Source organism: Lissotriton helveticus, chromosome 11, assembly GCF_964261635.1.
Source record: "Lissotriton helveticus chromosome 11, aLisHel1.1, whole genome shotgun sequence".
Lineage (NCBI taxonomy): Eukaryota > Metazoa > Chordata > Amphibia > Caudata > Salamandridae > Lissotriton > Lissotriton helveticus.
This window is the reverse complement of record NC_136072.1, coordinates 791877682-791899619: the sequence shown is the minus strand read 5'-3', so window position 1 is coordinate 791899619 and position 21938 is coordinate 791877682. Positions and strand designations below refer to the sequence as shown.

General features: G+C 44.3%; 1 protein-coding gene and 1 long non-coding RNA gene across 2 annotated transcripts in view; both read left to right on the top strand.

Annotated features, from left to right (window-relative positions):
* Positions 1-21938, top strand: part of NPC1L1 (NPC1 like intracellular cholesterol transporter 1) — a 176716-nt gene that overhangs the window by 10435 nt on the left and 144343 nt on the right. The gene's annotated exons all lie outside the window — the stretch shown is intronic.
* On the top strand, positions 15939-21764 carry LOC144791180 (uncharacterized). Its single transcript, XR_013602322.1, has 2 exons — positions 15939-20205; positions 20249-21764. It is a non-coding gene; the product is annotated as an uncharacterized LOC144791180 (long non-coding RNA).

Here is a 21938-nt window from a genome sequence, read left to right as displayed (position 1 = left end):
GGGGGGTCGCCGTGCCCTCTGATGACGTGTTGCCCCACCTCCCCAGAGCAACCAATGGGGGTGCCCCAGGGGGGCGCGGACCAGAAGCACTTTAGTGCTTCTGGTTCAGCGCGTTCTGGAAGACGTTGGGGCAGGCTGGTTTAGACCGGTCTGCCCTGGGCCCCCTTTAAAGGGGGTGAGGGGAGCAGGAACAGTCTCTTTTTCTCTTGCTCCCCAGTCAGCAGAATGGTCCGGGCCCTCGGGGGGCCCATAACTTGTTTTTCCCCCACACACCATCCCCTAAGGCAGGCAGTTCATAGGAGTGTTGCAGTTAGAGGTGTCTGGCTTTGTTTTCTTAAATTTCGTAGCAGGTATCTTGAGGGGCACGGTTAATAAAAATGGTGATTAATGATGTTTGGGGTATTTTGTAATAAAAATGTCAGTATTTGTCGTTGTCAGTTACAGGTTATGTGTAATGTAAAGTTATGTGTTGATGCTATGGTAAGGTGTAATAAAAGTGTCAGTATATGTCGTTTTTTGAGTTACAGGTAATGTGTAATGTAAAGTTATGTGTAGTAAAAGTATCAGTATATTGTTACAGGTAAGATTGTGGTATTTTAGTTTGTGTCCTTGGTCAGGCGGTAAGGTCATGATTGGTGAGCATAGTTTCGGTTCGTAGCGGGCATAACCAGTAATCAAATGGGGATGCCCGAGGGGGAGACAGAGGGTCTCACATGGAATTCCAGGGGCAGTTACAGCCGGTCAATAGGCTGAAAGGGTGCGGGGGCCAGGGAGTCACTCTTCCAGTAGGCTACCGCGCTCGCAAGCACACAAGGGCGCAAGGAAGCAGATTAGCAGCACCCCTTTATGGCGTTATGGCTCAGGGCGTAGGGGGGGCCAGGGGGCGACATCCGTCCGGTAAGCTGTACCCCTAAGCAACGTTTGAACTCCAGGGTTGGTGACAGCCGGTCGGTAGGTTGTCGGGGTGCAGGGGCCAGGAAAGTCGCTCTTCCCAGTAGGCCTGTGGCCACCCTTGCACGCACATTCGCATCAGGGCGCAAGTTGCAGTAGTGCAGCCCCCGTTAGGGAGTTAAGGCTCGGGCGTATGGGGGGCCCAGGGGAAAAAAATCCATCCGATAAGCTGTACTCCCTACGCAGGCTTACTCCTGTGGAGTCTCTGTTGTTTTAACAGGATCTGGGGCCGCTAGTCATTGACCTTGCCGTAGGCTCTAGCGGGGACATGCAGAAATTAATGTATATACATGTTTAGATTACGATAGGAATTTTATGTCTTAATAACATGTTAAGGTTAGACAAGTAACCTCATGAATCGATCAAGGTATCTGGACTTTCTGCGTAATTGTACATAATGTAAATAATATCAATGTTTTAATTATGTAATAAATACGGCCGGGGGGGGGGTTACTCCCCCTAATCCAAAAAGAGTGTGGTCTGGAATATTTGGCTTGGAGGAGGGAGGGAGTCCTCATCCAAGGGTGGTCTTGGGTTTTAAAGAAAAGGGGACTTAGGCAGTACCAGGCCATAAGACTTGCCGTCAGCCTAGCAATGGCAGATATTGCCAATCACTGCATGGCTTCACAATAAGCAATTACAGTGATTGGCCATGCTCCGTGGGCACAGCCTCCCACCTCACGGTGCCATGTGCACAGACTGTCTGCACCAGAGGCCTACTGTTGGCCTGGCAACCGTGTCCATCAGCCATTCCAGATGCTGTTCCCTTGCTGATTACAGCTCCAGCATTGGCTTGAGCAGGCAAACTCACCACTCATTAAGTGGCTGGGGGTCTGAGGTTTTGGGAACCCCCACTCACTAATGTGCATAGAGAGAAGCCAGCATTGCGCATGTCGGGCTTGCTGGAGAAAGGCAGCGGACCAACCCGACATGTGCACTTTGTGGCATAGGTGCCGTGTGCTCATTGCCACAGGCCAGTGTCAATCAAAGTTAAGCTTCACCCACCTCCTTCAGAACTGCCACCTGGCTAAAGACTGACTCGTGGTCACATACTGATTTAATTAAATTGATAGTTGCTGTTAACTGACGTCAACTAATATTAGTCACGTGTTTTTTTTTGTAAACAAACTTTATTCGTGAATGTACAATCATCACAGTTGAATGTAGTATTTACGGTAAATACACAGTACAACACGTTTTTCATTTTCTTCCTCAACCCCTTGTGCATAGCATATCATCATCATCAAGTACATAACTCCCCAGTTGTGCGTTCAGAAGGGAGTGACTGTATACTGCAGGGTCTGTGTATGCCCACCCACGCGCTGCCCAACAATCCCTCCCCCACCCTGCCAACTGTGGTGCTCCATTACTCCTAACAGGTCTAGCTTTTGCTCCCCTGCGTTATCTATTCTCCCCCAGGATTATTGTGTCAAAGTTCTTCCAACCCCCCTGGTGCTATCTCTGGGCCCGTTGTAATCCGCCTTCATCCCCAGGGCCTCAGTGCATTCAGGTGTCCTGGGACGGTAGCTGGTCCGTGCCCTCCAGTTCCGATAGCATGACCTCCCAGTCCAACGCTAGCGGGGTTTTTCTCCTACCACCTTCTTCCTCCTTCCTAAGGGCTGCCCCTTCTATTCTGCCCCACTTCACAACATCCGCTCGCCACGTGTCTATCCTAGGCGCTCTCGGGGACTTCCACTGCATTGTGATTTTCCTAATTGCTAAAAGGAGGCCCAAGTCCACACATCTCAGTTTTGGTTTCAAAGGCTTAGGGCGAGGCCGAGCGCCTGCCAGGCAATACAGTGCACCCACCCTCACTTGTATCTGGGTCACCTCTCGTAGCGTCTGGCACACCTCGTTCCAGTACCCACTCAGCCGCGGGCACGACCAAAGCATGTGGAGGAAATCTGCCTCGTCCGCTCTACATCGTGGGTACTGGTGGGAGGCGGTGGGGAACATCTTGTGAATTCTGACCGGGGAAAGGTAAGCCCTGTGGAGAATCATGGCCTGTATGTATTTAAATCTCGCATTTCGAGAAACTCTCTTAGGGTGTTCCAGGGCCACCCGCCAGGTTGCGTCTGTAAGCTCCTCTCCCGTGTCCCGTGCCCAGGACTCCCTTAGTGCATTGAGGGAGAGTGCAGCGTGAGTTCTAATCCCAGTGTACAGCCATCTAACCAAGTGACCGCCGGCCCCCATGTAGTGTACCAGGTGTACCAGTTCGTGTTGCTGTGGGTGAGTGCGCTGCGGCGACCAGGTCGTCCTAATGTAGTGAGAGACAGTGGCATGTAGCATGTAATGCCTGTCCGAGGACCCTGTCACGTGTACGAAGGTGGGGTAATCTAACAGTAGGTCGTCCCCGAAAAAACTACCCACGTTTTCAATCCCACTCGCCGTCCAGTCTCTAAGGGCACGTTCGGTTAGCCGTCCCTGTGGTGTTGGTATGCCTAGCAGGGGAATGTTATCTGCGTAAGGCTTAGTCGTGGACGTATAGGCCAGAGCCTTCCTCCAGCATAAGAGAGCAGTACGGAGCAGTGGGTGGCACTCCTGGGGGATTTTGCTTCTGGGCAGCAACAGGGCATGTAGGTCGCCCTGTGCAATTCGGCCTGGCGTCCATCCAATTTCTTGGAGATTCCTCCCGGCCAGCCAATAAGACAGCCATTGGAGTTGGCTGGCGTAGAAGTAGCCCTGGAAGTCCGGGGCTCCCAGTCCTCCCTTGGAGGTGCTTAGTTGTAGTTTCCGCAAGCTGATCCGCCGTCTGCCCGTTCCCCAGATAAGGGTGATCAACAGGGAGTTAAGGGATTCAAAGGTGCGTCGTGGGATGCATATGGGCAGATTCACGAAGTAGTATAGCAGGCGTGGTAGCATCACCATCTTTGCTATCGCGATGCGTCCCATAACAGTCAATGGGAGCGAGGTCCAAAAGCCAACGCTGCCGCGGAGGCCGGTAATAGCCCTAGAGACTTTACCGTCCAGTTGGTCCTCTGGTCTCCGGTATATGCGGATTCCCAGATATTTAAAACTAGTTTGGGCAACCGGGATCGTGTAAGTGCCGAACTGCAGAGAGGGCGGACCGGGCCTCTCGTGGAAATAAAATCCAACCGACTTGTCCGGGTTAATGGCCAGGCCAGATGCCGTCTCAAATCGGCGAAATGTGTCGCTTAATCCTGTGTGGTCGGCTTCTAAATCTCGGAGATATAGTAGCATGTCATCTACGTACACAGGCAGTATATGGGACGTCCCTGCTACTGGCACTCCCAGGGCCCCGGCATGTTGGCGAAGTGCTATGGCTAGTGGTTCCAACGCCAGTACGAATAGGAACGGGGACAAGGGGCATCCCTGTCTGGTGCCCCGGTGGACCGGGTACTCAGCCGACACATAACGTCCAGTTCTAGCCCTGGCCGTAGGAGCAGTGTATAGCAGCCTAATCCACTGTATGAGTGGGGATGGAAACCCGAATCGGGTCAGGGCCTCGAACATGAAGGGCCAGGAAAGCGAGTCAAATGCCTGTCTGAGGTCTATTGCGAAGCAACCTGCCCGCTTCATCTCGACTGGTGACGCTGTCATGATAGCGTGCAGGCGCCTCGTGTTGAGGGAGGTGCTGCGCCCCGGAAGGAAGCCGCACTGGTCGCAGTGGATAAGTGCGGTCAAGTGGGGCTGAATACGTAGGGCAATGGCCATATTAGTCACATGTTATTAGAGATCCAGGGAGTGCGAAATATGAGTGAGGCAATGCCCCACGCCCTAAGGCAGAAGCCGCCGCTGACCAGACTCTCAGCGGAAACACTTGGGAGGTTAATTCCTTGAGGAACAACACATCCTGAACCTTCAGGTCTACACATCCCTCTTCTGTTTCAGGGACGGTATTGCCCTTACACTGAGAAATCTTACAAGCTTCCTCATTGACTCTGTTGTGTAAGGGACAATGACGCACTCAGCTTTTGCCCTGCTAAAGGTTTCACTGTGGGATAAATAATTGGTCATTGCCTAGGCAATGTATTAATAACTGATCCTTTTATGATCCAAGGCAGCTAGGGATTACTTGGTTGTGGCTTTTATTATTAGTCGAAAGTACTTTTATGTGTTGTGAAGTTGTTTTGATTTGCTTCTAAGTATTATCTTTTTAAAGTGATGTTTTTAAATCGAAATGATATTGAGCCGTAACAACATTTCAGCCACGTCGTTGAATTATCTATAGATAATGAATGTAACCTTTGTTCTTGTTGTGTACATCTTGTTTAATGGCTCCATATGCTGCCATGACTAGGTGAGGTGTAAAACCTGCATTTAAGACATGCCTACTGCAGTTATACAAACATCTGTGATGCACATGTTGAGTGCAGAAAGCACTGTACTCAATGCTGTATTATCCCAAGGGAATGTTGTGTATGACATACAAAGTTACGATAACGTTTTCAACATTATACAAGGAAAACTGGAAGCCTGATTTGGGAGGACCAAGCACAAAGGAGACACACTAACTAGAATGCATCATCAGCAATGTCAAGGTTGAAACTGCTTGTTGTTCAGCACCTCGTTGTTCTGTTATTTTTATTTCTACTTTGTTGTAGGTAATTTATACTACAACTAGGCCACTATGAGACTGCTTAATTGGGCTGGTTGCACGGTAAAAAGACAAGGAGGTAACAGTAGAGGAGGACAGAGGGAATTTGTTACTATGTCAGGTTGGTTTATGGTCTAAGCCAGGGTAGTCCGAAGTTGGTCCTGGAGGGCCGGATCCATGCCAGATTTTCAGCATATCCCCATTTAGATAAATGTAGTTGTCTTAAAAATCTTGCATGGATCCGTCCGTCCATGACTGACTTTGAAGAACCCTGGTTTAAGCTTCAAAGCACTAAGGAAAGAGCGTGAGAAAAGATACCCTGATGAGGTGGCCTTGATGGCAGTGGATGCAGTTAGCTTGGCGAGGGAGAAACATGAATCTGAACCACTCACTTAAGGAGTGCTAGAGCTATCCAAACCACTGAAGTTGAGACAGCAGGAAGGACCATTGCCCAGATAGTGTGAAAGTCACAAAATACAATCATAAATACACATGTCACTGACCATGCTTCAAGCAAGAAATGTTTTTGAGGTGACAGCAATTTATTTCATACATTTGCTGTTCCTACACTAAGAAGTATGGGTCAGCCAGACAAATTAGTTCCAGAAGATGTGTACATCTAAGAAGAAGCCATGATCTTTTGAGCTGCCGAAATTGCCTTCTCAGTCATCAAGCCACAAGTCGTTTTCAATAATGCAAGTTGCCAAGACAAAACATAGATCACAGAAAAGTAACAACAGAAAATAGTTGTTTGACAGAATCTCCATCAAGGGAGTGGGTTGAGCCCTCAAAAGGAAACAGTTTACCTTTAAAAGCATCGTTTAACTGAAGACGGTGGCATCGTAAAACTGATATTGGAAATTCGCCCATGTGGTGTAAAGATCCTCCTTTCTCATAGACACTGTCACATCATAAATGTAATGCCTGAAGCTAAGTTTGGAAAACTACTACAAGCAACAGAGCATTATGAAGATCTAGGCTGAGGGCTCTCATACACCACCCCCTTGAAGGATATACTTTGGCGCCTCCTGGTCTCAGGGGGATTTTAATCCATGTGACCAAAGCTGCTGAGAACTCTGTCTTTTCAGTTTGTGGCTGCCTCTCAGAATGGATCTGCTTCAAGTACTTAGCAGCTTCAGCTGTAGTCATAGCATTGCTTCAACAGAACACTGAAAAATTGTTTCATAATCTGACTGGTAGCCTCAATAAGCTCAAAAGCAGGCAAATGAGGCTTCATATTGACATTATGGTCAGGGCGATATCTCACTTTTGGGGAATTCCGTTCAATACTTAGCAACAAAGAGAGGCTGAACTGGATAGTTTACTGAGACCACATTATCAGTCATGATACAGGACCCACCCTATAGGTCCCTCTGATCCTCACAGTCCCTAAGAGTAGTTTGCTGGCCAAAGTGCATCTGCATGACCTTCTGCTCACAACAATATCTACACCTATCTTCAACTCAGTTTCGGTGTCCCATGGCAGAGGAGGTGTTTAAAGAACTAACGAAGGCAGCCCAACACATTTTTGGGAGAACACTGGATCATTGGCAGAGCCAAATCTTATGCTCAACAAAACATAATGTGACTTTTCCAGACCAGACTGAAGTTATTCTGCCATATGTCGTTTTAAGTGGGTGCATTCTGCCAGACCTAGATGGCAATGGAGGCCTACACTTGCACGGCCTACACTTGTACTCTTCCACACCCATTCCGCAGGATCTTTCAACACTGAGGTCATACTTGTGCATAATGAGTTACTATGCCAGGTATAGTAAGGACATTTCATCGATCAATCCCCCTCTGAAAGACCTCTAAGAGAAGGGACAGCCCTTTAGTCTGGGATTGTGAAGTAGTGTTTGACTCAATCAAAGGACATACTGTGGAAGTCAGCAACATAGATTATTTTGATGTTGCACTGACGTAACTTGTCGTTGATGCTGGTCAAGAAGCTTTCGCTTTCATGCTGATCATGCATAACAGGTTCGGGCTCATTGAGGTGACTTATATCATATGTCACCAAAAATCTACAAAACTCATAAACTCGAAAAAAGCTTAGTAGTTGTTTATGTGAAGACTGGCAAACTGATGCCACTGCCTCGAACAACCCCAAAGTTTGGGCTTGAGACAGTAGAGCAACTGTTTTCACATTATGATTGAGCCGGGGACAATCGCTACCATGCTGGAATCTTTTCATAGTTTTGACTTACACACATCTCCTCTCGGTCTCCAGTTACGGAACAATACATATACTACTTGGTGAAGCAAGCAAGAGCAACATAGTGGATCCAACACTAGAAGCTAAGTCTGAGAGCTTCATCACACAATGATGGGAGAGATCTGGTCCAGGTCAAGATGTTGAACTGCTGGTGCAGTCATACGGAACTGAAAGTGTTCCGGCATGTTCAAAGTGAACAAGTATATTATTATAAAGAGTTAGTAAAGGGAAATTTGCTACTCACCCAAAATCAATATAAAATTGGGGATTTGGCCCACTGGGGTCACTAAGGGATTGTGGCTACAAAATCATTATTATGAAAGTAAGGTGGGTTGCTTTTCTTTGATTATCTCATTGAGAAAAAGTTAGGCAGCTGTTGTGCACACCAAAGCCTTAGCAAGTCAACTCTCCTGTGCTGCTGAAAATGTCACTTTTTTTAAGAAAACAAGGGGGACCCAAACGGTAGCTAAGGACCAAGGGTGTAAGTCATTTGAAAAAACAAGGGTCCTCAGCAATTTGAGGGATACAGACAATTGTAATATAGACCACAATAGGAGCTATATAATTCTCCTGTCCAGCCGGACCAAGAATTTATTTTAATTAGAATGACACAATAAAATTTGGTAAAAGGACATCAAATACTGATAGTAGGGCACAGTCCTGTACCGTACTAATGGAAACGACAAAGTGGTAGAAAGAAAGAGGTTCACTGTTTTTCCTCCCCCTCTTGCCCCCACAGCGCCTGCCTACAATTATCCGCAGCTCAAGCAATTGCTAGAGAAATTCCCGCATATCTTATTACGCTCAGCATTAAGCTCCCTCCAACCCGAGGTAAGCGACAGTCACCTTGGCTATCTCTATACCATCCTGCTTCGACCCTGTCAGCCCTTCACTGGCCCAGCTGCATAACTATGTGCACAATTTTCGTAGCTCCACGGAACTGCATGCACCTATACGCTAGGTCAGAGTTCTGACATAATTGTTGGAATAATCCTTGCAAGCAATTTTTGCCATTCACAAACACCGCAAGCCACACTCACGTCGCTCACACGGTCAGTCCCGACAGTCACTTATGGCTTTCACAACGTGCCAGAAACCGGTCCCCGGAAGCTTGTTTCCTTTCCAGTAAAGAATTGGCTTGGTAGTTTGGTCTGCCCTGTTCCCATGATGCACTGGGCCAGGGACAGGCTAATTTGCATGTAGCCAGGTTCTGAACTGGGATGGTGCAGTGAGCTAAAAAATGGTGATGGATCACGCCCTGATCTTTTGACTGGGTAGGAGTGTTCTGCTTAATTCAGATACTCTGTCCATCACCACCCCCCTTTATGAATCGTTTTGGCCACAACAAGTGTTTGAAGGGTATGCTCAGATGTGAGTCCCTTGCTCACTGCACCATCAGGATTCAAGCAAGCCGGGCCGAAGACGGCTGTAATGCCAGAAACCGGTCCCCGGAAGCTTGTTTCCTTTCCAGTAAAGAATTGGCTTGGTAGTTTGGTCTGCCCTGTTCCCATGATGCACTGGACCAGGGACAGGCTAATTTGCATGTAGCCAGGTTCTGAACTGGGATGGTGCAGTGAGCTAAAAAACGGTGATGGATCAAGCCCTGATCTTTTGACTGGGTAGGAGTGTTCTGCTTAATTCAGATACTCTGTCCATCACCACCCCCCTTTATGAATCGTTTTGGCCACAACAAGTGTGGAAGGGTATGCTCAGATGTGAGTCCCTTGCTCACTGCACCATCAGGATTCAAGCAAGCCGGGCCGAAGACGGCTGTAATGCCAGAAACCGGTCCCCGGAAGCTTGTTTCCTTTCCAGTAAAGAATTGGCTTGGTAGTTTGGTCTGCCCTGTTCCCATGATGCACTGGGCCAGGGACAGACTAATTTGCATGTAGCCAGGTTCTGAACTGGGATGGTGCAGTGAGCTAAAAAACGGTGATGGATCAAGCCCTGATCTTTTGACTGGGTAGGAGTGTTCTGCTTAATTCAGATACTCTGTCCATCACCACCCCCCTTTATGAATCGTTTCACAACGTGTTGCCATTCGTTGTATCTATGCAGTTTGCACGGCATGACTCACCTGTGCACAGGCCCTCAAAAGGCTCACTGCGGTTCCGAGTATTGTAAATATGTACAAACTGTTTGAAATGCTGACCTCTCATACTCAGGCTTTTCTACAAACTTTATTGTTCTTTTTTTCTTTCCCTGTTCTTTCCCTAAACAGGCGTATTGTTCATACCAGGCAAAATAATTTTGTTTCTAGTCCTGATGATGATCCTTCATAATTAGAGCTATGGATCGAAACGTCGACTTTTTTAAGTGGACATACATGTAACCATTGTGTAATTTTATGTATGTTTTACTCTGGAGAACACTACCTACACTGATTTAAAAAGTGTCCAGGTTGCTCACTTTCTTTTGCCTGAAAAACTCCTTTTCTATACTTTCTTTCTATCACTTTGTCGTTTTCATTAGTACGGTACAGGACTGTGCCCTACTATCAGTATTTGATGTCCTTGTACCAAATTTTATTGTGTCATTCTAATTAAAATAAATTCCTGGTCCGGCTGGACAGGAGAATTATATAGCTCCTATTGTGGTCTATATTACAATTGTCTGTATCCCTCAAATTGCTGAGGACCCTTGTTTTTTCAAATGGTTGAAAATGACACAGCAACCAAAGAGTATTTGAGAAGAGGTACATGTTGACTTATTTTGCCTAACCATGGCTGTTCCCAGCACATCTGCTGATATTATTCTTGAAACCCAAAATTAAGTTTAGTACACTTTTATAATTTCTGAGAGTGTGAAATTCAATCAAATTTGGACAAAATATTGAGTTGCAAATATCGGGACACAGAAATATCAGGAAAAAAATATTGTGATACAAAAATATTGTGATGCAGAAATATTGTTGCAAAGACTTTTGTTTTTTCAAGTAAGTAATATCGTTGTTAAGAATATCAATGTTAATATCATTATTAATAATATAGTTGTAAAGAATATTGTTTTTTAATTATTTTAATCTGGTTTACTTCATATATCAATTTTATGTGTTACTATTGTTTGTATAATTGTTATTAATTTTTTTAAATATAGTTTGTAATTTTAAGTGATTTAGAATTATTTTTCATTAAACTGCCAATAGCCGCCGCCGGCAGTAGGAGTAAATGCAGGGCAGTGTTGTGGGGAGGGGTAGGGGCAGGGTGGGAGGTAGTAATGTATGGATTACGGAGTTTTACAGGTAAGTAAACATTTAAATAAATAAAACGAATTTCGTTGAGTACACTGCATCCCAAAATGTGATGCAGTGCGCGCAACGAAACTCGTTTTATTTATTTCAATGTTAACTTACCTTTAAAGCTCCGTAATCCATACATTACTACCCCCCACCCTCCCCCTCTCCCACTCCACGTCACTGCCCTGCATTTACTCCCACTGCCGGCTGTGGCTGACTGCCAATAGTAATTTATAGTGTTGTAGCGGGTTGTTGGGCTTTTTGGGGGATAGAGTAGGAACTTAATTAAGTAATGATTAATTATTAATTAATTAATAATTTTAAGTATATGCTTGATATTAATGATGTATATTATTTAATACTGATTTATTTTACTTATTTTTTAGGGGTGGGTTTCTACATTTGTAGCGGTATAGGGTGGGAAGTTAATTAGGTAATTATTAATTAACAATGCATTTATAAATTATTATTAATTATTTAAGTGATTATTAATTATATAAATTGTATAATAACCATATATTTTAGTTATATTTTAGGTGTAGGCTGACGGGTTTATAAGAGTATAGGGTGGGAAGTCAATTGATAATTAACAATGAATGATATCAGTCAGTCAGAAATAACTTTATTTCACCGACACAGACATAAAAAGTATTCTACAGAAATATAAACAGAAATAAAAAGAGGTATTATAAAAAAATTAAATGACAAGTATTCAAACATAATTCATAATCATAAGCTAAAAGGAGAACATTTGCTTAAGACTTAAGTATACAAAAATATTGCACAACTCAATGCCTTAAGTTGCATATTAAGTATCAAAATGACAGTCTGATCTTCTTTTGCTCAAAGCAGATAAGAGAAAGGAGGTCAAACAGAAACAGGTAAAAGGTTCAGACACTAACTGTAGATAATATAAGGCCACACAACATTGTTTACAAATAATTTTATGAATAAGGGGAACAATGAATTTTTTCCTTTCTTCACTATAAAATTTACAAAAGAATAAAAAGTGGAGATCATTCTGGGGCAATCGCTTGCCGCAAAGGCAAAAAGGGAGAGCAGTAATCGCATAAGTTTTGGGCGGATGGCCGAACGTGAGGGAGATATAATTTAGAAGAAATTTCATTAAAATGTATCTATGTTGAAGGTTCGTAACAAAAGATAGATAAGTGGAGTTTATATTAGTTAAACTTATGCTTGGGGCAGCACAGTACAATCTTTTTTTTTAGAACGTTTAAAATGAATATCGTGTCTCTTCGCCTGTAGGTTGACTAGTAGATGAGATTTCAGTTCCTTCTTGGATATTGCCCGGCACATCTTTGGGCTTTAATAGAGATAATGCAGACCAACCTCCCGAAGATTAGATTCAACATAACGTAGCCATCTTGTTTTACTTGCACCATCCAGTTTGGGGAGGTCGTTTACAATATCTCTAGTTAGTGAGAGGGTTTCTTTATGCCAGATTGAGTGTCACATCATAATTGGTGCAATACAAATCTTGTCAATGATGTAAGGAACTCTCAACTCCAAGTGGCAGTTATAATTAGAACACGATTGGGATACGGAGACCAGATGTTTCAGAAAGGTATCTTCTATATGTTGCAGTTTAGAGGCATCAGATATGCCCCAAACAGCTGCACCATAAGAGGCAACAGATCAAGTTTTCGCCTCATATACCTTTTTTATCACTTCAATTAATCAATTAATTAATTATTGACTTGATTATTAATTATGTACATTATGTTGTACTGATTAATGTTAGTTATATTTTAGTTGCGGGTTGCTAGGTTTTAGGGGTATAGGGTGGAAAGTTAAGTAAGAAGTAAAAAATAATTATTATTAATTTATAATAAAATATTTAATTGATTAATAATTATGTAAATTGTGTAATAAATATATATTTTAGTTACATTTTAGGTGTGAGTTGCTAGGTTTGTAGACGTTTAGGGTGGCAAGTTAACTAAGCAACAATTAAATAACCATTGTTTCTTAAGTGAAAATGAATTATTACACTGGTTATGAATTGTACAAATTGGTTAATTGTTGATAATTTATTTAATATATATATATATATTATATGTTAAGTAATAATGTTTCTATTTAGAGTTTAATGTTGTTTCCAAATTAATAGGGTTATTTAATATGTAATGTGTTTAAAGTGAAAGAGTTTACATACTGTTGCTTAGACTGGAGTGGGAATAGTAAATCTAACTCCCTGAAGTCTAACGCTTTCCCTACTGTTGCACAGACTGGAGTGAGAATAGTAAATTTATACCTCTTAAGGAAACTGAGCTTATTTATTGAAAGATCTTATATCATGTTGTAAACCCAGTATTATTTTCATTTTACTGCTGATCTTGTCTATTTATCCAGTAATGAAATATGTATAATATGTCTTTTTTATGTGATTATGACTTTTAAAGATTGACATTTTTTGTGCTTATGTGTACTTTTAATAGACGCAAATTTAAAGAATGAAATAACAAAAATAATAATTATATAATGTAAAATAAATATTTTTAATAATTGAGTTACATATTTAAGATTACTACTTTAAACTATATATATATATATATATATATATATATATATATATATATATATATATATATATATATATGTATATGTATATATATATATTACCTACTGGCGGTCGCCAGTAGGTATATATAGTTAGGACCTAGTTTCCATAGGAATTCCGCAACATTCTATTGGGAATAACTTTGGCGCTCGTTGATGAATCTTCGCGAATTTCTCAAAGAAGATGGCCCGCTCCGCTCCGCTCCGCTCCTTCCCTGAAAGTTTTGGGGGGATTCGTCAAGTGGGGGCTGAGAAAAAGGGGGGTCCCAAAAAGTGTTTTCCCCATGCAATTTTCGATAGGACGATTAGACACGGCTAGAGCCCGAACGGCTGAACGGAATTCCAAGAAATTTGGCAAAAAGGTAGAGTCTGTTTCGCAGTTCGCCCTTTTGTTTAAATGGTGTAAATCCTTCCAGTAGTTGTTGAGGAAATGAAGTTTGAAAAAATTTATATATCTATAAGCGTGCACCGTGCGCGCACCCATGCGTGCGCGAGCCGAATTCTGATTTGCTGTCAGCCGTGTTTCAACATTCCAATCGGTCGAAATCAGGAAGTGTTGGCCGCCATTTTTTGTCCGAGGCAGAGGCTAAAAGGGGAAAGCGTGAAAAGGGGGCAGGGTAGAGACTTTCTGACCTCCTAGGTGTTTTCAGGGGGTGAACTATATTTCGCGCATCCGCAATCCACTGCTGATGACGTCACATATTACATCATTCATGACATGGTCAGTGACCGCAAAGGGTCACAACTGCTTCTCATATATATATGTATATATATATATATATATATATATATATATATATATATATATATACATATATATAATTTCTCACCAAAGTGTCCTCATACGAAGTGCGCTCTGCTCACAGCTGGTGCGCGTGACAAGGCTGGACAAGCCTTGTATCAATACTTCCACCAATTTACAATAACACGCAGCACTCTCACAGTTTTTGGGCAGAATAACAATTTATTCCATCTTTTGCAGTGCCATCAGACCCCCTTCACCAATGCATTTCACCCTGCTGGGCTTGATCACGGTACAAAGTACAAGGGGGTCTGATGGCACTGCAAAAGATGGAATAAATCGTTATTCTGCCCAAAAACTGTGAGAGTGCTGCGTGTTATTGCAAATTGGTGGAAATATATATATATAAACACACATATATGTGTGTTTATATAAGTATGTATTTTGTATATTGTATTATTGACTTGTACTGGCACACTCTTTAAACAGTGTTGTTCTTTGCACCACACTGTTTATTTACTAGTTCAGGTTGCCCACTAGCCGCTTGATCTCAGAATGGGACCGTTATATGTGGTCCTTTTTAATTTTGTTAACATACCTGCTAGTTAATTTGAAGGGGTAACACGACTTCCTGTGTTACTAGGCCATGTTTTGAAATATTATTGGTTTTCTTTGCGTGATAATTTCCACAGGCTGAACCTATACCCCTAAGTAAGTAACCATCTACTTGTCTCACTGGGATTCTTTATACCAATAGCGGCGTTTTGATACTTTAGCTCAATACATCACTGGCATTTCTTTACTATAAGTGGCAGACCAACCTTGACTCAGTGAATTTTACACAAACTACAGCAGTTCTTTACGATCCGGGTGCAAAGTAGCATTGACTGCTCTTCCATATCATTTTTTTTAGACTACCCTATATCCTTTCTAATCCTACATATGCTTTCATTTTTAGATGTCTCCCTTTTTTAGGTTGAGCCTAGAGTCAGCGCGCATGCGCTGCTTTGCGAGGCATGCTGTATTGCAGTATGTACTCGTAACCCCGCCCACTCTTTGCCCATATTTGTCATTGGCTTGTGTCATTGTCCTTCATAAATGCTGGATTCTGATAGGCGTGTTTGTTCCTCCTTAGTACCGCTTTGTCTTCATTTGTGCCCTCTCATGAGCACTGGCCCTTTTACTTCGGTTGTTACACATATGATTTAATTAGAGCCTGGGAGCACTATTTTCTTAATTGGCTTTCTTCTATCTGCTGTTGCAGGCAAGGCACTCTCGCTTTTTTAAAATTTAAGCAGCATGGCCACCGCAGATGGGATAAAGGCGGACGTGCTTTTCTTTTACCTGAACATGGGCACGCTTGTTAGTGGATTGTCAACTGTCCATTGATGTCACCATAGCTGTATGACTTTAAACATGTAATTGCTCATATTTCAAGCAGCTGTGTACTGTTTGGCCTAGGGTTGTTTACGATGCTCACTCTGGATTGCACCTAGACATGCAGTGCTGGTGCCTTGCTCACTAGGGATCTCTAGGAGCAGCTTGTGGTACTGCACTGAGACATACAATGCTTGTTCCTGGCTCACTACACAAACATTTGCAATGCATATGTCTCACATTACTGAAAGTATGAGCTATTGATGTTGCATTATTTGCAACGCCAATACCTCAAACTATCAGTAATGTGAGACGTATTGCATTTCAAATGCTTGTTGTTCTGATGACAGCTGGCTATCCTTCTAGGTCAAAATGTCGTCGACACTAATAAAAACCAAACATAAACAACATATAGCCCTGACAGGGCTAATGGACTACTTCTAAGACTCATTGTTTGCTAAAAAGAAATGCACGTGCATTTTCTCTTTCTTTATTGGTCTGTTTTGTGGTTCTATGTTCACTGGGGTCACTGTGGACATGCCTTTATTGAAAACGATATGGTATATAATGTTTTGTATAATTCATTCTCCTGAATGATCATGATAAAGGTTTACTAAAATCAGTATGGTGGTCTGTATTATGAATATATATGATAATAGCATTAGATGCTGTGTATCATTTTAGCACATATATCCTGTATTGATGTTGGAATGATACCTATGAGTGCCATTGTTTAGTTGAAGCATTTGTCCCCAGGCCTTATGGGAATGTGGGTAGCTCTTTTAGCTGCATCAATCCCTTAAATGAGAGGGCACAAAGTGCCCTCCAGCCTTCATCCCTCTTTTGTCCATGTCTAGACCTCTGTAGACGCCTCCCCTGATCCTTGACAATGCCCTCTTTGCTTGAGAGTGTATAATGCAGCATAGAAGCACTCTCCGACCTTACACTGCCTGATCCAAGTACTCAACATAGTCTGGAGTAAGGTCCAGTGGTTGATTTGCCTCAGAATCTGTGCCACTGTCATCTGATGAGGAGCCAACCTTTCCTACCCTTTAAGAGGTGACAAGTGTTGCAAGCTGTCATTTCTTGAATAGTCTGCTATATGTAAATGGGGAGGGAGAAAGATACCTTATGTCCAACACTTACTTCCTACTGGAGGCCCAGGAGTAAGAAAGCATGATGTACAAAGATATATAGATTCATGCACTAAATAAAAGCAGTCCTACCCGCCCTTTCACCCCAAACATACACACAAAAGCATACAAACACATACATAGTGGAATCAACATTTCTCATAGATTTCAATTGGTAGAATTTTTGAGGCAGCATAAAAAGTGCAATGTTGTATGGTTGCTCCCCTTTAAGAAATACGGGTAACTGCAGCACCCGAAGGGAAAATACACCTGCAACTGGATCAGTGACAAAAATAAAATGATTGATGTCCCTGCAACATATGTTGAGAGGCTCTTGAAATACACGGTCACTAGACCAAATTCCAGCCCAATGAAGCGTGGGTGAGGCATGCCTGGATATGTTCTGCATCTGCCCCAAATGTTCTGCATAATACTGCAAATGATCCCTTAAAATACCTCTTGAAAATATTAGAGTCCAACTAGTAAATTAATCTGTTCCTTAACTAAGTCCTACTTACGTTTACCCACCAGAGATTCAATTAGACTCTGGAAGCAGAAGTCAAAATTCCATGGCCAGCATTATGGACATCATTGCACATTTATTTAGGTTTGAACTCTTCAATTGTCATGGGACTCATTTACTCACGAAAGTTTGTGCATAAAAGTCAGTAATTACGCTACAAAGTTAGAAATACAATTTTAAGCACAGTGCATTCTGACTTCCTGCTTCTTATTTTGGGAATTTGTATTTGCTTGTGTAAGGCATTAAAATATTCAAACACAGTGTAACCAAAGCTCTGTTACTCAGTAATCAAAATAAGTCCTTCACTGTTGACCTTCTGGGCTGCATGAACAGACACTGTTCAAAAAGGTGTGTGCCAGATGAGTTATCACTCAAGTGATGGACTATGGCTTGGGAAATAGATAGCGCAAAAGTACGGTGTCATTAAGGTCTTTGCCTAGCAACACAAGGTCCACAGAGTTCAGATTTTTTTTCTACTGGCGACCAGAGGTAGGCAATAAAAATAATCACAACCTTGACATGTTGTTCCACAGAAGGAGGAAAAATCCTTTCTGTCCCAAAATATCTCTATCAGAATTATCCCTCATCATCATCATCTCGACGGCTGATAAGGGATTGCTCTGATGTTAAGTGTATTTTTGTTGGTAATCCCATTTGACAATAAAACCATTTACCACAACACCTACAAAGAAGCAACCTATTAACTGGAACTATGATTGACTCTAAGACTGAACAATAAATAGACTTTTGTAGTTGACTAAATATGTTTTAGGCATAGGTTCTCACATACCCTTTACAGTGTTTCTACAACTCCAGGGGCTTTCTGGTGTTGAGACAGGCCACATCAAAGCCTAGTTGGGACAATACTGTAAGGGACGACAGATTTAAAGATTTTTCAAACAAAAGTATGGGATTAGTCAATTGATTTCCTGATATTGCCTACCACAGAAGAGCAGATGTTAGACTTGGGTTCCATTCTTATGGATGCCCAGACTAGATTATCACAACGGTACAGTTGTGGACTGCAAACATTAGTTGTGATGGGCAAAAAGGCTGTGATCCCTGGCTTGCCCTATGGTGTCCCTGTCACTGCCAATGGTAAGCATGTGGTCAGGGATTATAAAGCCAGTGACAGGAACTCAGAGTCAATTACTTTATGCCATTTCCACACTTTGCTATTTTGCTAGACAGTGAGAAGAACAAACGGGTGTGGTGAGGGGTTAACAGTGGGAAACTGGTCAACTCTGTAATGGTGGTGAAATGCTGAGTTATTCCACTTTCACTAAGGCTTTCTGGAAGGGGGCAAGCAAGATTTGCATCGGGTTGGTTCATGTCGGCATGCAGTTGACTCCATGAGCAACAATTGATGGGCTGGAACGGGGACAAGAATACTTAGCTGTGGATGAGAATAATTCATGCAATTCTTACTTTACTTTTTTTGCATCTCACTTGTCTACCTACTGCATTTTATTGAATCAGGACCGCTGGAAACAATAGTTCCAGGATTTATTTTTTTCTCTCAGTCTCAGGGCCTGATTGTAGTATCCCTGGCCAGTCTACCACCCCCCATACTTTGAGATCTCTGCCCGTCTGCACAGATCTCTATGCCGTTATAGTGCCCTCTGCCATGATGGCTCCTCTGAATGCACGGAATGTTTGCTGAGCGACCACCATGTTTTCTGCTCAGCGAACCTTTTTGTTTTTTAAAAACAACCCCCCAAAATAGAAGTTAGTGTTTGAAAACCAAGATAATAATGACCCTGCCACTTGGGAATTTTTTCCCAGGGTGCGGGTAATTTTTTTCTGTTCAGGACCTCCAGGCTTTCCCTGGCCACCTAAAACAGAACAACATCCATCAGACCGCCTGCTCTAAATAGGGTGGATCATCTCCAATCCTAGTTACACCAATGGCCCCAACTCTATTGGGCTGTCAGAGTGGGAGGGCTCCCTGTTGAAACAAGCATTTGCAATGCAATAGGTCTCGCATTAGGAAAGTGTGAGCTATTGGTATTGTAAATGACAATTGTTTTAAATATGTGTTGGCTTTGAAAATATATAAATTATTAGCATTGTTATTCACAAAGCCAATAGCTGACACTTTCCTAATGCGAGTCCTATTGGCTATGGCAATGTTTGTTGGTAGCAAGCAAGGACAGTGCTATTGTGGTGCTGAGTGATGATGTGGTTGGGCTGAGTGATGTGGGGGTGTATTAGAGGGATGTGGTGGTGTATTAGAGTGGCGTGGTGGTGTCCCAAAGTGATGTGGTGATGTCCCAGAGTGATGTGGTGGTGTCCCAGAGTGTTGTGGTGGTGTGCCTGAGTGATGTGGTGGTGTCCCCGAGTGATGTGGTGGTGTCCCCGAGTGATGTGGTGGTGTCCCCGAGTGATGTGGTGGTGTTCCCGAGTGATGTGGTGGTGTCCCCGAGTGATGTTGTGGTGTCCCTGGTGTCCCCGAGTGATGTTGTGGTGTCCCCGAGTGATGTGGTGGTGTCCCCGAGTGATGCGGTGGTGTGCCTGAGTGATGTGGTGGTGTCCCTGAGTGATGTGGTGGTGCCCCTGAGTGGTGCCCCTGAGTGATGTGGTGGTGCCCCTGAGTGATGTTGTGGTGTCCCTGAGTGATGTTGTGGTGTCCCCGAGTGATGTGGTGGTGTCCCCGAGTGATGTGGTGGTGTCCCTGAGTGATGTGGTGGTACCCCTGAGTGATGTGGTGGTGCCCCTGAGTGATGTGGTGGTGTCCCTGAGTGATGTGGTGGTGTTCCTGAGTGATGTGGTGGTAACCTTGAGTGATATGGTGGTGTCACTGAGTGATGTGGTGGTGCCCCTGAGTAATGTGGTGGTGCCCCTGATTGATGTGGTGGTGCCCCTGAGTGATGAGGTTGTGTCCCTGAGTGATTTGGTGGTGTCCCTGAGTGATGTGGTGGTGTCCCTGAGTGATGTGGTGGTGTCCCTGAGTGATGTGATGGTGTCCTAAAGTGATGCAGTGGTGTCCTAGAGTGATATGGTGGTGTCCCTGAGTGATGTGGTGGTGTTGTGAGGCGTGCAGCAGTGTGAGGCGTGCAACAGTGTGAGGCGTGCAGCAGTGTGTGGCGTGCAGCAGTGTGTGGCGTGCAGCAGTGTGAGTAATGCAGCAGTGTGCAGTGTGCAGCAGTGTGAGGCGTGCAGCAGTGTGAGGTGTGCAGCAGTGTGAGGCGTGCGGCAGTGTGAGGCGTGCGGCAGTGTGCAGCATGCAGCAGTGTGAGTAATGCAGGAGTGTGCAGCATGCAGCAGTGTGCAGCAGTGTGAGGCGTGCAGCAGTGTGAGGCGTGCAGCAGTGTGAGGTGTGCAGCAGTGTGTGGCATGCAGCAGTGTGTGGCGTGCAGCAGTGTGTGGCGTGCAGCAGTGTGTGGAGTGCAGAAGTGTGAGGCATGCAGCAGTGTGTCGTGCAGCAGTGTGAGTAATGCAGCAGTGTGCAGCAATGTGAGGTGTGCAGCAGTGTGAGGCATGCAGCAGTGTGAGGCATGCAGCAGTGTGACGTGCAGCAGTGTGTGGCGTGCATCAGTGTGTGGCGTGCAGCAGTGTGAGGCATGCATCATTGTGTCGTGCAGCAGTGTGAGTAATGCAGCAGTGTGCAGCAGTATGTGGCGTGCAGCAGTGTGAGGCGTGCAACAGTGTGCCGTGCAGCAGTGTGCAGCATGCAGCAGTGTGAGTAATGCAGCAGTGTGAAGCGTGCAGCAGTGTGAGGCATGCAGCAGTGTGAGGCATGCAGCAGTGTGAGGCGTGCAGCAGTGTGAGGCGTGCAGCAGTGTGTGGCGTGCAGCAGTGTGTGGCATGCAGCAGTGTGAGTAATGCAGCAGTGTGAGGCGTGCAGCAGTGTGAGGCGTGCAGCAGTGTGAGGCGTGCAGCAGTGTGAGGCGTGCAGCAGTGTGCAGCATGCAGCAGTGTGAGTAATGCAGCAGTGTGCAGCGTGCAGTAGTGTGCGGCGTGCAGCAGTGTGAGGCGTTCAGCATCATGAGGCGTTTAGCATTGTGTGGCATGCAGCAGTGTGAGGTGTGCAGCAGTGTGAGGCGTGCTGCAGTGTGAGGCGTGCAGCAGTGTGGCGTGCAGCAGTATGGCGTGCAGCAGTGTGGGGCGTTCAGCAGTGTGAGGCATGCAGCAGTGTGAGGCGTGCAGCAGTGTGTGGCGTGCAGCAGTGTGAGTAATGCAGCAGTGTGCAGCAGTGTGAGGCGTGCAGCAGTGTGCAGCAGTGTGAGGCGTGCAGTAGTGTGAGGCATGCAGGAGTGTGCATCGTGCAGTAGTGTGTGGCGTGCAGCAGTGTGTGGCGTGCAGCATTGTGTTGTGCAGCAGTGTGCAGCGTGCAGCAGTGTGAGGCGTGCAGCAGTGTGAGGCGTGCAGTAGTGAGAGGCGGGGATGTTAACGAGTCAGTCGTACGTGGGCCTGAACAGAAAGAGTAAAATAAATATGAGACCAAGAGAGATGAAATAGAGAGAAAGAAAAAATTAAAAAAATTAAATAGAGGTTACGGGGAGGCGACTTGGAGAAAGAAGCGCAAATCTCCAGAATTCGAAGGGGGTGAAACGGAGAGTGACATTAGAAAGAGGCAGGGGAAGTGAGACAGGATGGAGCGAGGTTCAAAGCAGAGTAA